Source organism: Amblyomma mixtum, chromosome 10 (genome assembly GCF_055824585.1).
Source record: "Amblyomma mixtum isolate Tamu chromosome 10, ASM5582458v1, whole genome shotgun sequence".
In the NCBI taxonomy this organism is placed as follows: Eukaryota; Metazoa; Arthropoda; class Arachnida; order Ixodida; family Ixodidae; genus Amblyomma; species Amblyomma mixtum.
This window is the reverse complement of record NC_143021.1, coordinates 145,230,077-145,257,419: the sequence shown is the minus strand read 5'-3', so window position 1 is coordinate 145,257,419 and position 27,343 is coordinate 145,230,077. Positions and strand designations below refer to the sequence as shown.

The 27,343-nt window shown below is 48.1% G+C and overlaps 1 pseudogene; it reads right to left on the bottom strand.

The window, feature by feature from the left end:
* Positions 1-24,515: 24,515 nt before the first annotated feature.
* LOC149327199 (uncharacterized) lies at positions 24,516-26,866 on the bottom strand (annotated as a pseudogene).
* Between the last annotated feature and the right edge of the window lie 477 nt (positions 26,867-27,343).

The window sequence follows — 27,343 nt, the reverse complement described above, 5'->3', positions numbered from 1 at the left end:
TCTCACTACTACCGAAAGCCTTGCATCCATGAAATTACGCGGCATGCACTACACAGAACGCCGGTTCAAGCAGTCAAATTCTCATAGAATTAATACACAAATTTTTACCTCAAGCTTCCTCCTTTTCGCGAAAGCTGGCCTCGATGGCTGTGACGAGCTCCTGTGCGCAAAGACAGGTGGTATTGCGCCGGGTTTCAGTCGAGCTGACTTTGTTGACATGCCCAATGAACGCATTATCGAGAGGCTCTGGTTATGGTCTTCATCACGGAAGTGGTCAGAGCATAGCACTGTAGTCTTTTAGGGCTTGAAATTCCTTCGCTTCACAGCAGCGACCCACCTCGCGGAAAGCTTCTTATTTTGTGGGAAATAATGAAAGACCACATCGTCGCGGCCGCTGGTGTTAGTGCAGCCGAAGGCTGCGCAGAACGCCGGCATGATGATCCACCGGTTCACTCGATGCTGCACGCGTTTCTGTACCTCACCGAAAGCATAAAAGCGCACAAATACAGGAACACACGACAGCTCGAAGCAGCTTATGATGGCACGCACGCAGAAACAAGCTCGGTCGCGGAGGCTACGAAGCGACGGATCACCAGTGTTTACGTCCCCAGTCCGCTTTTTCCAGTTTAGGCTCGTATCGTCAGGGTCATCAGCAGCGGTCGGCGGACCGCGGGGCGCGGAGCTACCGTGCAATTTTAAATGGCGATTACACCACTCCTAAGTTATAAATGTGTAAAAAAAATTTCACCCGCATGATTTATAAGGTTCCCAGATCCACACGTGAACATCTTAATGAATCCGAAAGACTCTTCAGCTTCCCTTTGAATACTGTAGCAATGTGCAAAAAAAGTTCAAAATTAGCTGCGATGAAGAAAAAAAGTATCAAGCGGATACTTGTGGAAGTATACGGAAGCGGAGGTATAATTGGGTTAAAGCTGGATGAATGTGCGCTACGACTTCTCCTTATGAAGCTGAACTCATCCACTTAGCACCCGAGAAAGAGCAAGAAGAGGGAAAGTGATGCTGAAATAGTTAGTTATATGGGGTTTTATGGCGCATAAGCAACTATGGCTATCATGCGCCAAACACAAGGTTAGATGAAGTTATGTTAAGTGTATAGAGGTTACATTATAATTGGTTTAAAACATTGGCTTTCTTTACAAACTTACAAACAAGTCAAAACTCGACAAGTGTTTGCTCGCCTAAAAGCAATGCGGGATGAAATGGAATGTGTTCATTGTAAAATACCGTAAAAAATTTTTTTTAAGTTCTTCGAGATGCGAACAAGAAATTAAACTGTGATTTACCGTGAGCTCCTCACCACACATTTCACACACAGGTTTGTCTTTTTTTTTGTTAATAAGAAGCTATGGGTTATGTGTGTGTGACCTATGCGTAAACGACATAAAATTACTTCGATAAAACGTTCTTTATGGCGGCTTGATTTCCATTCTTTTAAAATGGGCTTTACAGTATGCAGCTTGTTTCCTTCATTTTCCCAGGAAGCTTGCCATTTGGCTCTTAGTTTGCTACGTACTAACTTCATGTAATCTCTAGGAGGCAAATTCACATGTTTTATTTCCATGGTTCTGGCTTGTGCAGCATACATGTCGGCTCTCTCATTGTCCGTAATACCAACGTGACTGGGAACCCAGCAGAATTTTATAACATGTTTTGGTGCTGTGACCTTTACTATATTGTGTATGATGCTCCCTATCAGTGGCTCCGTGGCATTTTGGAGTTTAATGCTGTAAGGACACTCAGTGAATCTGTATAAATGATGCTGTTTTTGGATGTTTTCATTTGTTATTTTCTGTACCGCAACACAAATGGCATAGCACTCAGCGGTGAAAACTGTGGCACATGAGGGCAGTCGTACTGCATTTTTATTTTTTCCTTCTACTACTGCGCTTCCTGCATGAGCATGAGTTTTTGACCCATCAGTATAAAATGCAGTATAATTTCTGTATTTTTCTTGCAGTGCTAGATATTCTTGTATTATATGGTCGTGTGGTGTACAGGTTTTCTTGAGGCGTGCTAGTGTGACGTCACACACTGTGGGGAGAGTGTACCACGCTGGTAGCGCTTCGTGTCTTCGGGCAATATTTTTGATTTCATTTAGTGTTCAGAGCTTGACATTTTTCTTCGAAGCGCAAGCGCAACGGCTTAATCGCATGGGGCTTGTTGTTGAAGAGCATTCAGGATGGGCATTTCGTGACAATTAGGTAACAGAGATGTTTGGGGTGAGAAAGGATTTTTAGGATGTATGTACAAGTTAGTGCAGTTCTTCGATCTTCTAAGGAAGGTTCATTAGTTTCCATATACAGACTTGCTATTGGGGAAGTTCTGTAAGCACCGGAAGACAACCTTAAACTAAGACTGTGGACGGGATCCAGTTGTTTTATGTAGGACGGTCTTGCTGAGCCATATACTATGGACCCATAGTCTAACCAGAGAACAAAATATATGTAACAGGGAAGCCCTATCAGACCCCCAGCGCTTTTTTGATAGTATTTTCAGCACATTGAGGGCCTGGGAAGCTTTTTTCTTTAAGCTGTTTATATGTGGCAAGAAAGTGAGCTTTTTATCGAAAGTTATCCCTAGAAATTTATGTTCTTGTTTGACAAGAACATAAATGAAGGGGTTTGGTTTAGATATAGTGTGACGTCGGCCTGTAGTCCTCGTCTCAAAGAGAACAGATCCGCTACTGTTTTCTGAGGGGAAAATCTAAATCCGTTTCTATCTGCCCAGGTAGCCAGTTTATTTATTGTCATTTGTATTTGCCGCTCACAGGTAGGTATGCTGGAAGACGTGCATGCTATTTGGAGGTCGTCTATGTAAACTGAGTACATTATGGATTTTGGGATTACTTTTCCTATGGAGTTCATTTTGATGACAAATAAGGTCGTGCTGAGGATGCACCCTTGGGGTACACCGGTTTCTTGGATAAAAGTCTTGGAGAAGGTTGCGCCTAGGCAGACTCTGAACGTGCGGTTGGTTAGGAAGTCGCTCAAACAGCTCAGCATCCTGCCGCGGATACCTAGGTCCGCTAGGTCACGGAGGATACCGAACCTCCCCGTGGTATCGTAAGCCTTCTCCAGGTCGAAGAAAACCCCGATAGTGTTGGTTGTGGATGAACGCTTCCCAGACTATGTTCTCAAAGCGTTCATGGAACATGCCTTTTTAAACCCGCATTGAAGTATGAAGGTTAGTCTGATGTTTAGAACGCTTTCGAATGATTTTGCTATGTAGCTAGTGAGTGCTATTGGCCTGTAACTGGTGGGACTAGGTGGTGGTTTGCCAGGTTTTAGGAAGGGTACTATGATTGCTTCTTTCCATGCATGGGGTATTTCTCCACTCATCCATATTTTATTGAAAAAATTTAGGAGAGCCTCTATGGCAGTCTCAGAGAGGTGAGCAAGCATGGCATAATGTATATTGTCTGGGCCTGGTGCTGCCTTTTTACCGGATGTTAGTACTGTGTTTAGTTCCTGCATTGTAATAAGCTGATTGTAGTCTTCATGTACGCATGTCCCGAAGGGAAGTTTTTGTTTTTCTACTATTGTTTTGTGCTTTTGAAATGTGTGTGTGTAGTTGGATGAGTTTGAAACTGTGGAAAAATGCTCACCCAATATGTTGGCCTGCTCTTCTAATGTTGTTTGAGTACCGGGTGTTGTTAGCATTGGAAATGTAAAAAGAGTAAAATTTCCTGTGAATTTCCGCACCTGCTCCCAAATTTTCCTTGATGATATTGAGCTGTTTATCGAGGATATGTACTGTTGCCATGATGCCCTTTCTGCGTTGCGTCTAATGTATCGTGCTTTGGCTCTAGCCCTTTTGAAGGTCAGCAAGTTCCTTGCAGTGGGATATCTGCGAAGGTTGCCCCAAGCCTTGTTTTGCTCCTTTTTAGCCAATGTGCTTTCACTTGACCACCAAACTTTGTGTCTTTCGTGCAATTTCAGATGTTTTGGGATTGCTTCTATTGCTGCAGATGTTAAGCATGTCAAAAATTTTTCATTTACTTCTTCTATCGTAAGGTTTTCGGCATGTTCTTTTTCCAGTGTGGCCTTCGTTCTGAAAAGTGCCCAATCGGAGAGGTGAATTTTCCATCGCCGTGGCTTCGTAGGGAGGATGAATGTAGCTGATGTTAGCTTTAAAACCGTAGGTAAGTGATCACTTCCCCGAGGGTCATCTAAAACATCCCAAATAAAATAATTAAAAACCGATGGAGATGCAAACGCTAAATCGAGGCAGGTCAGTTTTCCAGAACTGGGGCAGCAGTATGTGGCTTTTCCTGTGTTCATTAAACATATGCTATTTGAAAGAATAAAATCCTCGATGAGCTGACCCCTGGAATCAGTATGCTCACTCCCCAGAATGAGGAGTGTGCGTTAAAATCCCCAATTATCACATATGGCTCAGGCAACAGTCTCAGAAGTTCTTCTAGGTCATGCATGGCAATTGTGCTGTGTGGTGGTATGTACACAGAGCATATTGTTATCGTTTCGTGGCTAATGATGTTTACTGCGACCGCTTCTATGTTTGTTTTTAATGATACCTCTCTTGCAGGGACATCGCTTTGCGTGATGATAACGACGCCTCCCGAGAGTCGGCTAGCTTGCACTCGGTCTTTCCGGAAAATATTATATTTTTTTAAGATGTTTGTGTGCTGTGGCCCAAGGTTCGTTTCCTGCAGGCACAGAGCTGTAGGTGCCATTGTTTTGAGCATATCGGTTATGTCTGTGTAGTTTCTGTGTAGACCTCTACAGTTCCATTGTATTAGATATGCCATTGTGATAAGCTGGGGATTGGGGAAGGTTACTTATTCTCAGGAGCAATGATTCGTGGTTTCCCTTTTTTCTCTAGGGAGTCTCGCCGCCGCTGCAGCGGTGGCGAACCAGGAGTTGAGTCCGTCGCCACTTTCGTGGCGCCGGATTTCTGCAGAGACGCCGCGGATGTGTGAGTTTTAGATGTCGGCGGACTATCGCTGACGTTCATATCCACCACTGTGGACGTGGGGGATGCTTCTTGGTTGCGATGGCCCGTGGCCTTCGCATTCGTCTTTTTTGCTGGCACCGCTGAACCAGGCCCTGCTACAGCGGCAGTTTCTTGGACCGGGAGTTGCTTTTTTAGAGGGGTGGGGCGACAGGTCCAGTTCAGCGGAGCTGTTCTGGGTGTCTGTCGCTGAAGATGCCGCTGCTGAAAGTGGGGCCTGAGGGCCTCCGGCGAGGATCGCGTGGTCTTCTCGCGAAATTTTCAGCCCTGTGAACTGTGCCACCGACTTCTGTGGTGGGGACTTGGGTGTCGACACCAGATCCTTTAGATCGACCTGTGTGCCGACAGAAACCGAAGGCGGCGGCGGTCAACGCGTCACCGCTTCGGAGTACGTCCCTTTCTGTTGGAAAGAGACGCGTTTTTTTGCCTCAAGGTAGGACCGGTTTTCTGTGGTCTTCAAAGTTATTTGTTTTTCTGTTTTCCAGACTGGGCACGACCTGGAGTACGTGCCATGTGCGCCATTGCAGTTGATGCATTTTGGTGTACGTTCGCATCTTTCCTCTGTATGTGCGTCTTCTGCGCATGTGACACAAGTGGGTTTACCTCGGCAGGCCAACATGCTGTCTCCAAAGCGCTGGCACTTGAAACATCGCCTCGGATTCGGTATGTATCGGCGGACTTTACAATGGAGGTATGCGGCGTGGATGGAATCAGGCAGAGTTGTGCTATTGAAAGTTAGGACAATGTGTTTTGTCTTGATTTCAGCATTGTTTCTCTGGATGGTTATTCGTCGGGCTGCTATTACTCCTTGTTCAGCTAGTAGTTCTTCCATTTCAGATGACGCCCTTTGAGTGGTTCAGGGTGCGGTGCGGGGTTACCTGCACACTCATTTCTCCAAGATTCTGTAATGACATCAGTTTGGTGCTCTGTTCTTTTGTGTCTATTTCTACAAGGAGATCTCCGGTTCGCTGCTTTTTTACTGTGTAGTTTCTGCCTATACATCTCTTTAGAGTATTGGCGATCACAAATGCAGACAAGTTTGCTACAGGTTCATCTGCATTTGAGTGAACCATGAAAAACTTCGGAAACGTTTCTGGTTTCTGTGGCATCAATTTTTTCGCATCGGTGCGACCCCTTTTTGGGGGCCGATCAGATTTCTTTGCAAATTTTTTTATACGGCATGTACTGGCTAAGGGTTCCTAATACTCTGTCGCCTCTGATTCACCCTCATACACAGAGGAAGGTCCCGGGACTCCACGCCTGGTAGACAAACGAGGAGCCCATCGGACGAGGATTGACCACTTCCTCGACCGCCACCGTTCATGGTTTCTTCCCTCCACCTTTTAACCTATCGCCACGGTACGGATGACCCCTTCGGTATGGGGCCTAAGGGTCCGTGGTGGCGCCAAGCACCAACACCTCGTTTCAAAAGGTGCCCCTGCGGGGTGATGCTGAAATACTTCGTACCAGCTGCTAGTGCAATGTGCTATTGTTATCAAAGGAAAAAAAGCTGATTAAGGAAGTAAGGCACCTCTTTATTGGTATAAAAGCAGCAAAAATGCACCACCGGAGGGCAATGTATGAAAATGCCTCATTAGAGGTCTAACGATGAAGTGTGTTCGAGATATATATATATATATATATATATATATTAAATTAACATGTCTGCGATGAATTTGTGAGTTATCCTGCCCAGCCGACATCCAGGTTGCCGGAGCGCCGGCTGCCGCGGCCAAGAACCTTTGCCGTGCGCGACAGCTGCGTGATGCTCGTGTTTTTGAACAGCTCTTCCATGAAGACGTTGACGGGCGGAGCCTAAGTACATCATCATCATCCACACAAATGTGGGAAGCACAAAAGACTCTCCACGGAGCTGTTCCAGCCATCATGAGAGCGAGATTGCAGACCAAAGCGCCTTGCAAACTCCCGCGCAAGGAGATTCCAGCCGCGTCACTGAAGCTATAGCCTCGGCGAGGTGGCTGCACGAGAAGAGTAGCCTGGGGGATTTAAACGCCAGTGTGATCCTCAACCCTCTGCTGCCCCGAATTGCGTGGCAAATGATGTCTTGATGATCGGCCAGGACTGCGTCATTGATGGTCGCTTCGAAAACTCTGTGGTGATCTGCTAGCAGTTGACACAGGTATGTACATCCCGGTCGGTAGAGCCTTGTCAAGGAAACTACAGGCGCTGCAAGGCCCCCGGAGGTACACACCTTCGGTGACGTCAACTCCAACGAAGGCCCCTTCTGTTGAGAATATCTGAAGTGAGTGACAGGTCCCTGATGGTCTTTTTCAGGAACAGCCCTGACCACACATAGGCGGCAGTGTAAATCTTTGAGGGTAGTCAAAGAATAAGTTTGCACAAACAGTGACGCAAGACCGGCAAGCGGTCGTGAGGTCTGCACACGCTCAGGCTGGGCGATTCCAGCTGTCTCAAGGTAACGACAGCCGACGCATACGATTTCATCGGAGCCGGCGAGGATGTCGTTTATGGTGACTTGCGTAACGCAGGGGTGCTTAGTGAGGAGATGGTACAGGAGTGCCGCAGTCTGTCTTCCGTTGTGGCCATGTGTTTCATTCATGCGCCGCTGCTCGCCGGAACAAAGGTGAGATGAGAGACGGCGTTCTCTTGCAGTTCCACATTGACGACCCAGAACAAGTTGCTCCAGGCTTTCAGGTTGGCTGGGATATGGCAGAAATGGCCCTCGTGGCTCATACACAGCAGGCGGTGGTCGACGCATAGTCCGACATTGCGCCTACGGACAGGTCCACCTCTTCCAGTGCCAAGGCGTCGGGCGCCTTGTCCTGATTTGGACACAGCCACTTCGGGTCTCTCGGCCGTATCGAACACCTTAACCTTCCCTAGGCCGCCCTCAGCAGCAGCGACTACCCCGGCGTGCTTCGCTTCGGGCATGGATACAGCACTGGCATGTCGGGAACTGGCCTGCGAGAAAAGCATCAGGGATAGTAAACCTTTATATAAGGGTAGATAGATAAAGCAGATCGAAGTTCAGATCTTAGATTCCTGCTGCTATGCCTGAGGATTCGTTATCCAATGTATCAGAACGAATTTGGTTTGGTTTTACGGGTTTTAACATTCCAAAGCAACTCGGGCTATCACGGACGCCGTAATGGAGGGCTCCGGATAATGTCGACCACCTGGGGTTCTTTAATGTACACTGAATCGCACAGTACACGAGTTCCTAACACTTCGCCTCCATCGAAATGAGTGCCACGACCGGGATTGAACCCCCGTCTTTCGGGTACACAGTCGGGTACCATAACCTCTGAGCCGCCGCGGCGGCAAAACTTTTGATATCCAGGTCCGGAAGATTAGAGGACTAAGATGCATGCACCAACGAGCGTCTGCAGGAGCACACTAGATGTTATCGCGCCACGTGAAGGCACTTAGTCGCGCACACTGCAACAAATCAGATCATTCCTGCGAAATATTTATTAGTCAGTGCAAGATCTGAAAGATAAGAAGAGAAGGTACGAGGTCTATAAGAAGCGTTGTTCATTCCTGAGATAGGCGATGAATGCACCAGCGCCTCTTATTTTTGTGCCCCAGCTAGTTAGGGTGCAACCAGGCATTTAGTTTAACTGTTAAGCTTTCGTTCCTGGGTTTTGCGGCGTAGTAGTCTCTCAGAGTAACGGATGTGGGCGTTGGCATAGGAACCATTCGGAGCGTCGTTACCGTGTGAAGAGGGTATGATGGGAGCCGGCCAATGCCTAACCGGTGGAGGGGTTCCTGTCTGGACCATCCGAAAGGTGGTTACTGTGGGAGGATGGTGTCGAGTAACAGCGTTGTCCCAGCAATCTTCACAGCATTATCTTTAATTCAAGGAAATTGAGTATTTGGGATTAAGAGTATCGTGCCTTGATTGGCTGATCAGTCTCAACCAGTAAGTACTGACCGACATCAGACTACCGCACCGAATTTCTGCTTTTCATCCCCACATGACGAAGCCCTCACCATTCATCGCCGAATGCAAACGGCGTGGTATGCCGAGCAGGCCCTGCTGGCAACTGAGTGACGTGCTACTCGGCAAAATGAGCATACTGCCGGTGTGCAATGCCGTGAGTGTTCGGTTGTGCATGTTCCTTTTATGAGCGACGGCCGCCTATTTCGGGTCCCGCCGACTGGCCGCAGGGAAAAGCCCGTGGCACACTGCGGAAACACAGCAGTGACATCAACCACACACGTTCGCTAGCGAGCTGCCGATAAGTCGTCCAACCAACTCGTTTCACAACTTCTTGTCACAATGGCAGAGAAAATACAAGACAGGTTGCCGCGGTGCTACCTCAGTGTAACAACTTTCGGGTACCAGAGCAATGAACAAACAGCGTTCGTGGACCCGGTTTGCCCTGTTCGCTAGGACCTGGTCTGATCTATTGACGCCCGGGCGAAGCGGAACTGTCGCGCCGCAGCTGTTTTTCGCTTTTGCACACACTTCCCGGCCACCAGGTCACCGCTGGCGGCGCACACAGATATTGTTAGAAACAGTATAAATCGACGCTATGTACCATAACCTATGGTGCTTCGATGGCCAGAGGCGCGCGGACATCGAGGTACCCTACCATAACCGTATGCTTCAGCGCATGCAAACACACACGCAACGATGATAGTGTGGACTTCTCGACGACGAACTGGTGGTGAGGCGAGAGGCCCTCGCTTCCCGGGAAGCCACCACATAGCCCGACGACTTATCTAGCGTTTCTGCGCCACGCTATTTCAAATAAGCATGAACCAGCCTTTTCTGTTCTCAGCTGACGGCACGCATCTTATCGTGCGGGAGAAAGCATCTTCCAACGCTTAGCCGAAAAACGAACTTGATTCCTAGTGAAGTGCATCCATCGGAATATTGTGTCCCGGCAAAAAAGTAACCAATAAGCGCAACCTACCAGCAGCATCCGCCACCACATTTTTACCCAATAACCTGAAGCGACTTGGTGAACGGAGAACACACCCTTGCAGATTACAAAAAAAGTAAGGGACAAAAAAAAAACAAGGGAACTTTTACGACTGATGCGTATCAGCACGTACAGGGTCATGGTGTTTCGAGAATAACCATGAATTACAGGTACTGTACAGTATGCACGACTGCATTCAGGGAAGATACCCGTAGGTTTTGGCACCACACCTGTTCGGCGTTCAGAAAAAGGGGCGGAAAACGGATAACTTGTTTATCCGATGCACAAATATCCTTTGTGACTTAACCAAGTTCACCGCCAAAGGAATGCTGTGCAACGCTTCTCAAAGAAATTTGTCATCCACTAAGAACAAAAATTCAGACTGTCGTAGACAAATTGCCTCCAGCTTACCGTCAATGGGTAGAAGGCAGGAAAGAGTGTACTAAGCTGCGCTACGTTCGTTGTCCGGCATCGATGTGTTCGGCGCGGCGATGTCCACCGGAACGTCTTCGAGTTACGGCGGACGACAACCACCGACCGACCGTTCGCGCACACCTGCCACCAACTGCATAGAGAAAGATATTAGTAAAGAGCGGACACTCCCATAGGGCCCAGCGGCCCATTTGACTGCAGCGCACCAAGCGGCTGGAGTCTCATAACGTCCGGTTTCGGTTTCAGGCGCGCGCAGTTTGAATGCATGCATGCGCTGCGCCTCGCTGCGTGGGGAGACTTCCGGTTCCGGTTTCAGGGGCGCGCGGTTTGAATGTTAGCATACGCCGCGCCCCGCTGCGCCATTGGCGGCGTATAATTGAATAGATTTCGAGTGCTTTTGACAAGCCGTGAACGCAGCTGCATCACAGCCTTTGCCAAATAATAGCACTCCACAAAAGACACCAGGTGTTGTGTGAAATGAGAACATTTATTCTGTACAACAAACAAAGCCGTGGGATGCGGAAGATGGTACCTGGCCTCCTGCTCAAGGTGATCCTGTTGCGGCACCACGGCACACAGCAGGTGTTGCCGACGGGTGGCATCACCTGAAAAATTCGCAAGTGTGGTCATTCTCAGTCTCCTTATTGTAACTCTGTAAACAGTGAAAAGGTGCGAAAGCGGCGAGGGAACGAAATTACGAGCGGAGTCAACATGTTTTTGCGAACCTCTCGTGCTGAACGTCGTTGCGCAAAGTACAATACACATACCCTACTACACGGCAGACACTAACTTTTTGCAAGCATTTCTACATTCCCTGACGTTATTGTCTACCTTCTAAAACATAGGTGGACAGCAGAGTACGCGGTTTGTTCGAGAATATTTGTTACAAAGACGGCCACAACACGGCCTACGAACCAGAAGTACACAATGTGTTAGGAGCACTGAGAAATACATGGGTGCAACGTATTTTTTAAGAAGCATAGAAAATTAAACTATCGGCGCAACAGTTCTTGGTTTTCAAGCTCTTTAGAGTTTAGAAAGCCCGACGCGTTGCCTTTTCTTGCCGGTTTTCAAAAGCACAAAAGCGCAAAAGCGTGTTGTCAATGCACGGGTGAAATGTGCGTTTCCGCGAGCGCAGATAACGGAGTCTTTCACAAGTACCTACATACATACGTACTACAAGAGTAAGGTTTTTGAGCTTTTCGTGCGTCATCTTTTTTTTCCACCAGTCCTGAAAACTACGGTCCCGTACTTGCAGCGCGGGAACGGTCGTCTTCGCCGTTCGCCCACTTTCAAAAAAGTACATTTTAACCTTACACCGACAAATGTCACCCAAAAGAAGTTACATATTGTCGGGAGCCATACAAAAACGTCACGTCCCGAGAAAGCGCGAAACCAAGCAAAACTAACCGCTAGGCACAGCGCGTCGGGCCACAGGCCGTGGGCAGTTTTTTTTTTGTTTCTACGCACTGACCGGCGAGGCTGCATCATGCCGCATCATTCCTCCCGCCGCTCCCGCCCACGGCGTAGCGTGACACAGCGTGCGCGCGCCCTTCACAACTGCGCCGGCGTACTAAGCTAGAGTGCTCGAAATGCAGCGTAATTTTGCATGAATTGCTTGAAATGTAGCGTACTTTTGCAAAAACAAAACATTCCTTCCTTAAATTTGTCACTAATTGCAAGAATGCCATGAACAACATCCGGCTGGCCACAGAGCGAGCGCGCCGCTTCACGAACTGCAGACACGCAACGGCGGCCGGCGCGGCCGCCTAAATTGCTTGCAATGCAACGTACTTCGACAAATAAAGATTTCTCACCTTGCCGCCGTCATAAACAGGGGGAGTTCTGCGTCGAAGGGCAAGAGAGACGAAAAAAATTGCGGTCTGCTCGCACGAACAAATACGCCGCACGCCTTCACGCGCCCAAAACTGCCCCACGATCCTCCGTCGTCTGCTGCTCGGATGGGTCTGAGCCGCCGCGCCGCGCCGGCCACCGCCCGCGCGCGCGTTTAAAGACTGGTGGCGCCATCCTGGAGAGGAGGATTGCGCGTCATTTCCTGGGGCCAGATTTCGCAGAGTGGGCGCATTTGTTTTTCAGTCCCGGACTGTCCGGGACTACTTGCGGACTCGAGTCCGGTATTTGTTTTTCTCGGGCAGCCCGAAAGCTCCGCCCACCTGCTTGCATCGCCATAGCAACGCGTTCGTTTTTAGCCTATGGCAGTCCGCGGGCTGCTTGGGGCTGCTGAGAAGGCAGCAGACGATAGCTGCGCGCCGCGCTGGCAGCCATATTGAGTTAGACTCCGTGTGCATTTTGAGTATTTTTCGTGTTCCTGGAGGTCGATATCATGCGTTAAACCTTCACATGAGCTCCGTAGCTCCTCTCTGAGCCATCGCAAGACTTTTTGTTCTTGCATCTTCGTTTATTTTCTTGAAATCCACCGCACACGGACGCGCGTTCGGAGCTGCGAGCGCGTATTGTTTGCTCGTGTCGTCAAGAGGTTCTTGTTCGCTTGTTTTGCCACATGCTGTCTGTACGCTTACCTGAAAGCATCGCAGGTGAACCACTCGTATACTGGAGCAGCTATAGAGCTTGTTGTCAACATTTTTGCGGAGGCTTTCGTCTATCCGCCTTTCCGCAACGAGTTGGGCTACTTTGTGCGAACTTCGCCGCAAGCAGTAGCGGCGAGCATACCTCCGAAGCTGAGTTCTGTAATGCACCTACGCTAAGCTGACAGTACAGTCTTTAAATCGACTCAGTATCATGATCGAGCGCACGGCGTTGCTTCGGCGTCGTAGTGGCCGTGGCTTGCATCGTCCGCTAGCAGATGACAGCGTCCTTGTACGGTAACCGAGGGGGAGCCCGGCTCTGGCGCCGTGTTCGAAAGCAGCCTATGGCAAGTAGGTCATGTGACCATGACGCTTTTCCTGTCCGAGCGGAAGCCGAGACCTGCCAGCAAGTAGTCCGGGACTGGAAAAACAAATGCGGCCAGTGTCCGCTCTTTACCAATATCTTTCTCTATGCCAACTGCTCAACAGCGGAATAGGGTGGTGGGAAGGAGAGAGGAACAAAGCAAGAGAGAGGGGGTGAGAAGGACCCTTGCATCGTCATGGCTTTGGCGAGGGCGAAGCTGCAGCCGTTCCAGGCCACGCACACCGTATCGGCAGCCTGCAATTCCCGGGCGGTGGTGCAATTGCACCAATTCGCGCCTAGAAACTGCTGCCGTCAGCCCCTCGAACGGCGTCAAACGGGGTACCACGTGCTGAACGATTAGAGGAGCGCTCTCCCCTGATGAAATTCCTTTCCTAGCCTTTTCCGGCTACGCTTAAGGCCGGTTCACCTGGCCGCTGCCTGGTCAGCGCGCCTCTCAATGTGCTGACGCATGAACACGTGATGCGCGGGCCGCGGGCGAACGGACCGTCGTGTGAATCGGCCTTTATCGATTCCATTCGAAGATTTTTATTCTGGCAGCGCACCCAGGAGTCAGGAAAGACGACTGATTAATTTTCCAATGACACCCGGCAGTGGTTAAGCTTTAGAGCGCCGCGCTTTGGCGCCGGTTCCTACGTTTCGCGGCGTCGCCGTTGTCGCTCGTAACCAGCTCCGCAGCCGGGGCAGCGCGCTGTTCTAGCTGCACGCGCTCCTGGCGCAATTTCTCCCGCACGCCCAAGCCGAAACGAATAGCCGCTGCCTGCATCCCCCCCCCCCCCTCCCCCTTCCTCTTCCTCCGTGGCGACGACCGCGCAATGGCACGCGGTGTTCTCCGGTTGCCGAAGCGCTGGCTAGGCATAAGCGGATCACGGTGCGGGCATCAGCGGCAGCGGCATCAGTCAGTCACTGTTATCTCTTCGCGGCGCAACGTAGAACCAGGAATTGGTGTAGCAAGTCGAGCATATATCCATCTATTTCTCCGACCTCAAAGCTTCCTTCATGACAATCAAGAACTGTTAGCGGAGTGTTTCTTGAAGGAATATGTGTGAAAAATAACAAGTTGTCTGTATTTGTACATATATGTCTTGCACGAATTATTTGCCTTAATCTATCGAAAAGCTGGAACAGCTGATGAGCTGTTCTCAAATTTCGCCTTAGGTAGTAACGTAATCGTCGGCAATTTTTTTAAGCCCATATGCAAAATTTATTGCATACAGCCAGAATAGGTGCGAACTGGAATATATAAAAAAAGGCGCTAGGCGCTCGTGAAATTAACGCCATAGTCATCGCGGAATCGTTTTATTTTTCCGAAACACATTGTGCAAGAAATTAACAAAACGAAATTCAGTTGCAGTGTTGGCGGCACAACCTGTCTACGAGAAAATGGCGGAGTACGTCCTACCCTGCTCACTGTTTTTAGATATATTATTTAATGCTTTCGCTAGTTGGAATACAAAAAAAACACTGCAGGCTTTCTAGGCATCACGTCACTTTAATTCATCTTTTACGTGACAGCCTTAGTTCGGCTGTTTAAACCTAAACTGTAACACTAAACTTAGATGTGAACTGCAGATCATTCAGCTCACGCAGGCGAATTCAAACATGCTTTGTATGTTGAGAAATAAATTTCAATTCAATTAAAAAAAATCACAAAAATTTGGTGTCGTCACTCGTGTGTACTATTATGCTGGGAACCATCGTAAACAAAAAAAAACGCTTCTGCAAGAATTCGCTGTCGCTACTCCTTTACACATGCAGCCGCAAAGAAGCGGCGTGAATTCGATCATCATTCCATCTTCACAAAAGGACCGGAGACAGCTCGTGGTCGCCACTAGCTATGTCAACTCACGACAAGGCAAGATTTGCATTTATTTTTTTGTTGCGTACACAAAAGTTCTTGGAGGCTGTGAGTATATTGTAGATAATTACGAATAAACTAAAGTGATGTTTATTAGGTTTATTCTTGTATTTTCCAGAATGGTGAGAAATAGCAAGTCGAGATAGAGACTGGCTGCTTTCGGCTACTTTTTACCACTGTTGAGGCTACTTTACTAAACTGCTCAACGCCAACCCCGGCAGCGGATACAAGGTGAACTGGCAGAAGTGCGCGAACGGTCAGTGCGTGGGTATCGTCTCACGCACTGATGCGAAGACATCGGGGTAGATACGGACATCGCAGTGGCAACACCGGAGGACAAGTGAAATTTCGGGCAACGTTCTTCTTCGAGCCTGTCACACCTACGCGGTAAGGTGAAGCAGTTTTCGCGTTTGAAAGACTGTCATCCAAGAATTTGTAGAAATTTTCTTCTAGCAACCAGGGTGTTTGTGACGGGCAAAGCATGTGTTTCTGTACACGACAAAAAGGCAGATAAAGTTTTCGTTTTACCGCGCTTTTCGAGATAAATAGGCTTAGAGGTCAGGCGTAAGCACACGGCTAGCAGCTCAAAAGGGCAGCATTGAGATCGTGCCGTGAAAACAAACTAGAAATTTAGCGAGATGAAATCCTGCGTGCACTGCCTTTCAGTCTAGCTTGCTAACACACGCAGGCGACTTTTATTGCAACTGCATCACGCAAACTATATTCGGATACAACTTTAAGAACGTAGCGGCTTTTCCCCGTCAAGGGATCCACTTCCAGCCAATGGCGTCAGCCGATTCTCATGACCACGCTAGTGTGACAAAGCAGGGAGTGGCAGATGAAAGCGGGTTATTTTCGCATTTGCCATTTTTTTTGCGATGCGGGATTGCTCCTGAGACACCCATCCGCACTAAACCAGTGCACTGAATTCCCACCTGCTGCGATGGGTAAGTTGCACACAATCCGATGGGCCGTTTGCCATCTACCCTGGAGGGCAGGTTGCAATAACGTCCCGAGGTTCGTCAACAAAGTCCATAAAGAGTCCCTTGCAAAGACAAAATCCAGAGCAAAGAAGCTATGCAAAAAGCTCGAAATCAGCAGGCTTGTACAGAGCCTAGATAAAAGCAAGAAAGGCAACCTCGATATATTTTTTACAGATGAGACACACAAGGTTGAATGCCCTTTCCGTGTGATAGTTTCAGAAGCGGGAACCTGGTAAAAGTCGGTTGCATTGCTTTTACAAGGAAACCTGAAAAGATTAGAAATAGGTGACCCGTTTCCGGTAAAAGCATCTGATGCTGCCGTTGATTTTCTGTAGGCAAACGATTGAAGGAAATTATATGGTTTTTCAGTGATATCCAAGATCTTTAATATTCTTCGCCTCACAATGAACTGCTCTCGTGCGTGGAAGCATATGTAGATCGTTTTGGTGACGTTGCTGTCCATAATGCCTGATGTAAGCTCTGGAACCTTTTTAGAGTTATTGACTGTGTATTTGACGTCCACTTTTGTAACTTCTGAAGTGGTGTGTGCCTAGAAAAACACGATGCTTGTGTCGGCTCATGTATAGCTGCTTTATTCAGTGACCTGTTTTTAGTTCATTGTGACAGGGTGGTTTCTACCTACGTACTTGACCTGGGTATTGTAAAAGTTTTTCTTTTAGTTGATGATTTTTTAGTCAATTTAGACAAGGCTGTTAAGAACGCTGACACACATATTGGAAGTATTTTAGCATGCTTCAAAAGCGGTCTAGAGCTGTTGTGCATAACTCACGAGGTGCCCGACGGCATCAAGTTTCTTGATCTCAGGATTGTCTTTGAACGAAACCACTCGTGTTGAATATACGAACCAAGAGCTAAGGAGCCTCTGCTGCCATTTTCTTCAGCCCAATCAAAATTAGTAAAACGAAGTATTGCTCATTACTGTTTTTCGAAAGCGCTGGAGAAGTCATGTCATCATTTAGTGCAGGAAAGTTTTCATTCACAGGTTTCGCGTTTGGAAGGAGCAGGTTTTCCGCAACAGTTTGTTGTAGGTGTTGCAGAAAGCATGTATCGCAAAAGAAAATGGATGCAAAAATGAATACAGAAGAAAAAATCGCAGAAGTAGCAAAGAGCTGAAGCGAGAAGAAAGCAAAAAATGGTCGTCATTCTCTACTATCACAAAATTTCCGATCACCTCAAGAAAATATCTTCTCATTCTGACGTTAAAGTTTTTTTCTCGGCCCCTCAAAAACTGGGAAGACAGTGCAGAAAGCGCTGGCCAACTAAAAATGAGGAAACAAGGAGCACGACTGAGCATCAAAAAAGTTCGTAGAATGCAAAGAAGGAGTAGTATATGTGGTACCCTTATCATGTGGCAAATGCTATATCGGTCATACCAGCTGATGCATGGACGAGCGTCTGGCCGAGCATCGCCTCAATGTAAGGCAAGGCCGTGAAGGTCACATGCCAGCGCATTGCAGTTCGTGCCAAGGGTGCCAGCCTTTCTTCAATAGGTGCCGGATTTTGTACTGTCACATAAATCAGCTAACCCAGGAGATAGTCGAAGCGAGGGAAAATATTAGATGTGGTGATGGGTGCGTGAATGCGCCTCAGTGGATTTACTGGATAACGAATTGAAGTTTTTGGATGGGAAGACGGATTAACAGCGTCGCATTGGTTTTAGGCACGTGTGGCTGTGCAGTTTTTGCTTGCTTTGTTCGGGCCTAGCTTATTTTTCCTTACTGTGAAAACGTATATATACGTCACGGTCACACTAAAATTCAGTTGAAGGTTACGCCTTTGTGTGTGTCTCTTTCCGTCCTTTCCGTGTTGTGCGCAAAACATTTGCACAAGCACTCTTCATGAACTGTACCGAATTTTCTAGAAATTCGGCTCCCTATATGTTTCCCAAAAACAGGTGCGCTAACCACTGTGGTTACGAAATTTACTGATTCATTATAATAACTAGTAAATGAACGGTCACAATCGCGTTCTCATATTTATCTATTTGCTAGAACCGCAAAGGCTGTCCGGGGGCATTACATAAGGATGCGCTGTCCCGAACGATGAAGGAGCAGAGAGGATAACGAAATCGATGGAAGTTGTTCCAGTATACCTCACAGTCTGAGTGAAGCTGAGATGCGGAGAAGTGCGCTCGGAAGGGACGGACGGCTTTCAGTTCGCTGACGCGAAGTGAAAGGTGGTGTGCAGGGGTGATAACGGAATGACCCAGAGGTGAATGATCGAACCTGTGGAAGAGGCAAACTCCGGACATTTTCCGGCCGGATTCAATGCCGGGCAGGTTGCCCTTGGTTATCAGTACCTTAACACTTGTATGATATGACTAATAAGAATACAGAGACCTTGCCTTCATACTTTGGACGGACTCGAGGGAAAGGACAACTTCTTTAAGGCGTCTGAAGAGCATGAGTACTCAAGCTTCCAAAGGTGTAAGAACGGACAAATGCGATCTCAAAACTTGAGGGGACGTTTACACGGCAGGGTAGCAGAACATCATTTGACCCAATGATATTTGCGACGACGCCGCCACACCTATTCCAATGATCGTGACGGAAGAAATCGGTTTAGGTAAGCAGCAAATCATTTGGATATGGTAACAGAAGGATTTAACCAAGTTTCAGTTCACGCCACTATCTTACATTCGGTGCCGTCATTGAAACTGTAATCGACATGAGTTTTGGTAAAATACTATGGATGTCAGTCTAGCAGAAAGACATAATTAGGATATTTCGTACTACGACGCAATCTGTAGCTCTGGCTTACGTGGGAGAGCAATGGGCAACCTTTAGGTTGAAGAAAACAAGATTACAGCAATGTGACCAGTCTTGAACATAATACACAGTGTTGGTCATGATAGTGACTAGTTTCGCGCTGTCGTCTGCAAGCGTCTTGCTCATAACTGCGGCCTGTATGTCGATGAAAGAGGAGAAATCTTCAATTTATGTGACTGTTTTATATATCTCAATGAAAGCTTTGTCGCTGTTCACCTTGTCGCATAACCCATCTTCAAAACGGCATTCGCGTAGCGCTGATCATTTCATATTAAAGAATCTTGAAAGACCAGTTTTTATTAATCTGCGTACTATATTCAGTACAAAATTAAAGCGTTCCAAATTAAAATGATGCCCCGCGCGCATCGCACGCTACCCGCAATTAGTGGCACAGAGTATTGCTTACGCTGGGAGACATTTTTTTTTTGGTTGCGATGCTTGTGAGGCCATGCTCGAGAAGCAGTTGGGTGCATGGGATGCGCTAAAATTATTTATCCATACATCTTCCAGCGTGCGCTCCCTTTATATGCAAGTCACGATTCATTACAAGCGAAGTGTGACAATATGCTACAACCTATTAACAGGGGTGCATGGATAGAGGTTTGAGGCTCCCACTGTTTTTCACGTGCTATCTAACCCGATAGTCGGCACAGCTCTAGAGCGCAACGGCAAATGCATACGTTAAAGGAAGCACTCCAGCCTGTGGTGTCGTCCACCAAAGCTCACGACGTCGCAATTATTCACTCATAAATTCCATCTCACCTGGCACGTCATACGAAAATCGGTCGACGCCATTGGGGAAGGGCATTCTCCCCTGTTTTCTTGAACGTTATCCAACTGTAGAGCACCTTTAAAGCCCTTTCGCTTATTACGGTCTTATCATTAGCGCGCCTAGTTTCCTTTACCATTTCTAGAATTTTTATTGCGAAAGCAATACTACTCCCAAGAACGGCCTTTGGCGTAGCGGCGGCCACTTGGCACGTTTAACCTTCAGAATGACCCCTGACGTCATACCATGCCTAGTGACGTCACAGCGTGACGTCATACCAGGAGAGAGAGAGAGAGAGAGACGGGCTACCAACTCGGCTCGTCGCGTAATGGTGGCCGCTTGGCACGGCGCGCCGCGCTCCTTCCGCTAGAGGCGCTGTGACGTTATGGCGTGACATCATACCAGGAGCGAGAGCCGGGCTACCAACTGGACTCGTCGGGTAACGGCTGCCGCTTGGCACGTTTAACCTTTAGAATGACCCCTGACGTCAAACCATGCCTAGTTACGTCACAGCGTGACGTCATACCAGGAGCGAGAGCCGGGCTACCAACTCGAGTCGTCGGGTAACCGCGGCCGCTTGGTACGTTTGACCTTTAGAATCACCCCTGACGTCATACCATGCCTAGTGACGTCACAGCGTGACTTCATACCAGGAGCGAGAGACGGGCTACCAACTCGACTCGTCGGGTAACAGTGGCCGCTTGGCACGTTTGACCTTTAGAATGACCCCTGACGCCATACCATGCCTAGTGACGTCACAGCTTGACGTCATACCAGGAGCCAGAGACGGGCTACCAACTCGACTCGTCGGGTAACGGCGGCCACTTGGCACGTTTGACCTTTAGAATGACCGCTGACGTCATACCATGCCTAGTGACGTCACAGCTTGACGTCATACCAGGAGCGAGAGACGGGCTACCAACTCGACTCGTCGGGTAACGGCTGCCACTTGGCACGTTTGACCTTTAGAATGACCGCTGACGTCATACCATGCCTAGTGACGTCACAGCTAGACGTCATACCAGGAGCGAGAGACGGGCTACCAACTCGACTCGTCGGGTAACGGCGGCCACTTGGCACGTTTGACCTTTAGAATGACCGCTGACGTCATACCATGCCTAGTGACGTCCCAGCTTGACGTCATACCAGGAGCAAGAGACGGGCTACCAACTCGGCACGTCGCGTAACGGCGGCCGCTTGGCACGGCGCGCCGCGCTCCTTCCGCTAGAGGCGCTAGTGACGTTATGGCGTGACGTCATACTAGAAGCGAGAGCCGGGCTACCAGCTCGGCTCGTCGGGTAGCGGCAGCCGACTGGCACGGCGCGCCGCGTACTTCCCACTAGGGGCGCTGCATATGCAGTATAAAACATCTGCTTTCGCAACCTACTAGGCTTAACCAAAGCTAAGCCCCCGCCAATTTTTTTAACCAATAATTCAGTCTACTTATGCTCATTTTCACTGCTTCGCAATTTTTTCTTTGCTGTTTATTTTAAACTTTTTTTTTGCACACTGCTGCCGCAGTTAAAAAGCGCACCAAACAGCTCAGCTGTATTCACAGAGTTCACAGCCGCTGTCAGCTTGTGGTAAATGTAACGTGGAAAAAGGCCATTGACGTGTCTGGGTCTATCGCCACTCCTCCGGCCTTCACTGCTGAAGTTACGCGCAGACCAAAACGGCGCCCATGATGTCACATGAATATCGCTTATTATTTTCATCTATAGCAGGCACGTAGGCAGGATTTATTTTTGGGGGGGGAGGGGCCCAAGGATATCTTCTAGCTGGCGGGAGGGGTAGCGGTTGAACTTGATTTCGGGGAGGGGGGGGGGGGGGGGGGGGTTTGGATACCTGCGTGATCTAGAGAATGTTGGATGGGACCATCCTTAAGGAACGGCATCGAAAAACAGAAAAAGAACGCCACTTTTTAGACAAGCACAGAGGAAAACCGAACACTTCAACTTTGTTGAAGTCAGCGCTTTGAAGTCAAGGAACTCAATAATGAAGCCTGCTTGGTAGTGTTCTGTGCTTGTCTAAAAATTTGTAATTTCCGCCATGAACCACAAACTAGCCCGATATGGCATGCTCGCTCGAGAGACGGTTGGATAATTTTGCATTCGGTTATATAATCCGAGAGATCATTTCCTGTTTTTTTATATGCATCGAATAGGCGCCTCATCCTGTTCAATACATTTTTGCCGCTTTTGCTCTTCACAGCCGCTCGGATTCTGCAACACATTGTCAACAAACTTCTTTTCTTGTCTTCACTGATTCACACTCAGATATTTATGGTTATCTACAATTGGTGTTTTCGCGAGACCATTTACTGAACGACATAAAGCATGATTTTTTTTATCTATAAACCGCAATTCAAGCCTGGCCACCTCTCCCCTGCAGATGCCTGATTACCAGTGTACATCTCGAATGCTACCACCTAAATGGCCTACGTCGTCAGCATACACAATGCCGGAAAGCCCCTCCTACCTCCTTAATCTGTCTGTTTCGGCAAAGACACTAGGGGCGCGTGCTGCTACAGCAGTCAGGTGCACCTGAAGCCAAATTCCCAAAAAAGCGCAGTGAAAAAATCATTACTGCGAGAAAAAACACCAAGCTAGAGACGACTATAAACGCTTTATTGGGGTAATCACCCCGCTTTTTGCAGCGTGACATAGAACTCCACCTTGAAGAAACCGTCCTAACAATTAGATACACGAACACACCGCCGAACAAAAAAAAAACACGCGCTAGGCATACAAAAAGCCTTTGACAACATCAGACAAGACCACATTCTATCGACACTGCATTCGTATACAACTAAAGCAAGAAGCGAGCAATCCCTCTTAGAGCAGGCTCTCCAAGCAATGGTGTCGACCGATCTACATAACATAGGGGGTTATATGGCGTGATCTCCTTCTCATATCACCTATCCCCTGTTCCGCAAGCCCTACTAGAGTTAACAAGGATTACCGCGATGTCATGACAAATCATCTACACCAGTGATTGGTTGGACAGCCTGAGTTGTATCAAGCTACGTAAACAACAAACCGCAGCACACGTGCATGAATATACGTGCAAGGATTCCTACTCCCTCGCACAGCGAATGAACCCTTAAAACAACCACAATCCATTTAACCAATCACGGCGCTCCAGGAGAATCTTTTTTATCACACACTCTATTGAACATCGCCGTTAATCGCTACCTATACTACTGAAAAACACCTCAAAACTTTTACACGCACTATATCACAATGATCGCCCACTCTTGTCCACCACTGGAACTCCTGGTGATGGATAGGATAGTGTAAAAACAGCATCCAACACTATAAAAATATTACATGCAATCCGTAGCCTCACCTGAGCGCCCACTAAATCCAAGCTACTTGTAATCAAAGCTCCCATTCACGCTCGTTCCATGCAAACAGCAGACCCCTTACCTATACCCATGCATGGGTCTGCAAACAGCAGACCCATGCTTTATAGCAAACCCTTACGAACAGGACAAAATTTTCAGCTTGGCTTACAACTGCAGCAAGACATCAAGGCGATGCACAGCATACACCTTTTGCAGACTCAAACAAAACAAAGAACACATCTCATCACAGGCGTCTCCACATAATCTAAAACTCAAGGAAAGAAGGTAGCATGCGCATCTTAGAGGCATATCATAACCTCACCAAGACTCATCTAAACACTACACACAAAACGCTGAATAGATGTCAAGGCAGAGCTACGCCTACGACGACACGGTAATAGCACCAAACTGCGACTGCTGGGATAACATAACAATGTGGACGAAGTTCTCAAATAGCATACAAAGTCTTCCGTAAAAGCTCCGAACCTTCAACTTCCGTCCACATACTGTGTAAAATACCAGCACCACCACAACGAGTCATTTTATGGAATCCTAGGCATGAAGGCAACCTTGCAAATGAGCGCGCTAATGAGTCTGCCCCCAAACTTGGCGTCCCGGAGCCAGTGGGTGGCGTTCCCAACCCACATATATTAAAGTCATTGGATGATTATCCAGTGACTCTAACATATATACGCTCACACTCAAACGAACGCTGCACCATACCAATTGTGACGGAACAGCGCAAAACACTGGGACAAGAGACAAGCGCGAACCACTTTACCGCCACGTCTGATAATGCGAATGCTTAATTATGTCTTCTCTATCACAAATGGGATATAAATCATCGTCCCCGCCGCGATGGCTCAGTCGTTACGGCGCTCGGCTGCTGACCCCAAAGACGCGGGTTCGATCCCGGCTGCGGCGGCTAAATTTCGATGAAGGCGAAATTCTAGAGGCCCGTGTACCGTGCGATGTCAGTGCACGTTAAAGAACCCCAGGTGGTCGAAATTTTCGGAGTCCTTCACTACGGCGTCCCTCATAAACTGAGTCACTTTGGGACGTTAAACCCCAATAATCCAATACAAATCACCGTTTTTTTTACTATATCATCGCCATCATCATCATGATCAGCTAAACTGTGCCTACTGCAGGACAAAGGCTTCTGTCATATATCTCCAGTTAACACTTAACGCCCACGAGTTATGTTGCCTTGTGATCATGACAAGGTTTCTTCTTGATATCGACACTGGTTAACTAACTCGCATTTGTTGCCTGACCAACTCTGCATTGTTCCTATCTCTTGCTGTTACGCCGATCATTTTTCCTTTCATAGTTCGCTGTGTTGTCTGCAGATTAAGTCGAACCATTTTGTCAACACCCACGTTTGTACACGTTTTGACTATATGAACGAGAAACACAAACTAAGCACGAAACATGAACACAGGAAACGCGAACTAAAAACACGTGAAAAAGAATGAAAAAAAAAACTGCATGTGGTGATTTCGATGGGACGGTGACTAGACTGTTCTCTGTTTTACTGCAGGAATCCGAGAACGTCGCTCAGGCGCAAGAACTGCCGTATGTGACGGAGGCAGAGTTTGGGCAAGTCAGCCAGCTGCTTTTTCCCGTCCTCGTTGGGATTGCACTCTACCGAATGAAACACCGCGCCTGCGAGTTGCATGAACTCAGTGAAGTTCGACAGTCGGAGGGCGCTCTCAGCAACCACTTGCTTCGCTCGAGCTTCCTCGATGAGCGCCACCGATTGAAGCTCCTCAATCAGTGCGGAGGACCCTGAGACCTTCTAAAAGGCCTCTGCTGTATACGTGACCCTAGTTCCGGTGACGTAGCCAGCAGCGCGCTTTTGCAAGGACCAGTTCCTGTGCACAATGTCTTGTATGGCCAGACGCTCGTTCATCATCTCGCTGCCCTCGTAGAAAAACTTCATGCTGTGCAGGGTGTAGTTGTTTCAAATTCGGGCTGCAAGAGCTCCCTGACAAACTTTGTGAAACCGTTACTGCCCTCCGGTTTCAAGAAGAACGCGCGCAGGGTGTGACTTCTGTGCAGAAGCCTGGCCAAGGGTGCCATGTCAAAGTAGCCTCGTCTCGCGAAATGGACGCTGAGAGTCATATACCGTGTGCGCATAGATTCTAGCAGTTGTTACAGCACTCGCACTGAATACTCAGTGTCAGCTCTTGGATACAATGCGACCTTTCTATCATCTAAACAATGTCTGTTGATGCTGGTTCCGTTTCACCGCTGACGCACAGAATCGAGAAGACTTGCAGCTAGACATCCATGAGGTTACTGGTTGTGGTCACTTTTCTAACAGCAGCTTGGAGGATGCTGAAAGGCACAGGTTGAAACTGGCCCCTCCTAGACGGAGTGTCTTTGGGTAGATGACGGTGTTCTTGCCGTTGACCAGGACCCTTTTCTGAGCCTCACTTTCAGCGACAGAGCTGCACATATGTAAAGCGTTACGATGCAGATCATTAATGGTGAGCTGCTTCATATTCTTGTTCCTGGCCATTGCTTGCAGGAATCCTATGCATTCTAAGAGACAAAAACCCCACATTGAGGATGTAAGTTCTTTCAGGGACGTTCCGTCGGTCAGCAGTGCCGCTATCCAGCGTGCCACGTGCTCGGTTACTTCGGAGAGGGCTTTCTGACACCGTTGGCAGTACTGCATAGCAGGCTGAACGTTCACAGAATCTCTGTCTTCACTGCAGACCTCTCTTTTGTGTTTGATGAAGTTGTACGTGAGGCTGAAGTGAGGCGTCTTGCTGCTGTTTAGAGGGGACTGTATTGGGATGACGTAGGCTAACTTTAGCGTGGAAACGCGTAGGTCTAGCCTTGTCAGCACCGCGTTCTCCGACAGGACCCGGCAGATAGACCAGATGTCGACCTACGAGCTACCCCATAGATCCGTTATTTTCAGTATTTGTCCGTAGGTATGTAGCAAGGCAGAGATCCAGGTTGTCTGGGCCGTAGCACCGACTCCCGCCGTCAAGAACCTTTGTGTGAAGTGATAGCTTCGTGATGCTCATGTTTTCGAACAGCCCTTCTCCGAAGATATTGACGGCCAGATTGTGCACATGCATGTCGGAAGTACGGAAGACTGTCAAGGAAGCAGTGCCGGCCACCATCGGTGCCAGATTGGCCAGGAAAACGCCTTGCATATCCCCGTACAACGAGAGCGACTCCAGCCGCGCCAGAGAGGCAATGGCCTCTGCGATGTGATTCAATGAAATCCGCTGCCTGGGTTGCGGTGATGACAGCGTGATCCTGTTCAGCCCTCGGCTATCTCGAATCGCTCTGCTCATGAGTTCTTGAAGCTCGGCGAGGCTTTCGTGTTGATGGTCGCTTCAACAACGCAGTGATGCCCGGCCAGTAGTCGGTAGATGTATAACCACTCCAACACCTTCTCGTTGACCGTGGCCATCTCCGTGAGGTACAGTCGGGGACAAAAGTCTCCGGAACACGTGTTCCTCTAACGAAGCCGATAGCTCTGCTATTAGTCGGCGGCTGGAGACCACACTTGTGGAGGTAAAAGTTAAATTGTTGTTCTTTCATCTCCACAAGTACGGTCTCCAGCCGCTGTCTGATAGTAGAGTTATAAGCTTCTTTTGAGGAACACGTGGTACGGAGACTTTTGTCCCCGACTGTACGTGCCGTCGCTTTCCGTCACGAGGCAGAGCTCCGAGGCAGACTTCTGCAGGTCCACCCTGATCATCCAGAAGAAGCTATTGCAAGCTTTCAAGCTTCCAAAGATGTGACACAGGCGGCCTTCCTGACTCTTGCATGACCGGCGGTGGTCAACGGTTAGTCCAGCGTACCGGCTAGGGTCTACGCCCATATTTTCCGTACTAATTATGGTCATCAAATGCTGCGACATATAATTCCAACTCTTCTTAATCGGCGCAATGAGCCCTAAGGACCCATCGGTACGGTTTTTTTTTTGTCTTACTGCAAGTTTTGCCTCATTTATCCCGTTTTCTTTTGTGATTGTTATTCATTTTCCATTTTTCAGTGTCTTTGATCGTTTCGTGTTAATCTTGCCGACTTCACTTATCTATGGCTTCCTAAAAGGTTTATCTTGCGAAACACAATTAGCCCTTTTTATTAATGACCTCACCTCTAGCACTGACAGTAACATTCCTATTGACACCCTCTTCCTCGATTTGAAAAAGCTTTTGATAAAGTTCCTCACAAACGACTATTCCTAAAACTTTCACGTCTCAATCTTAACAAATCTGTCTTTAATTGGATATGCAGCTTTCTCACTAATCGACAGCAATTTGTTTTTGCTAATAAATGTTCATATTATTCCTCA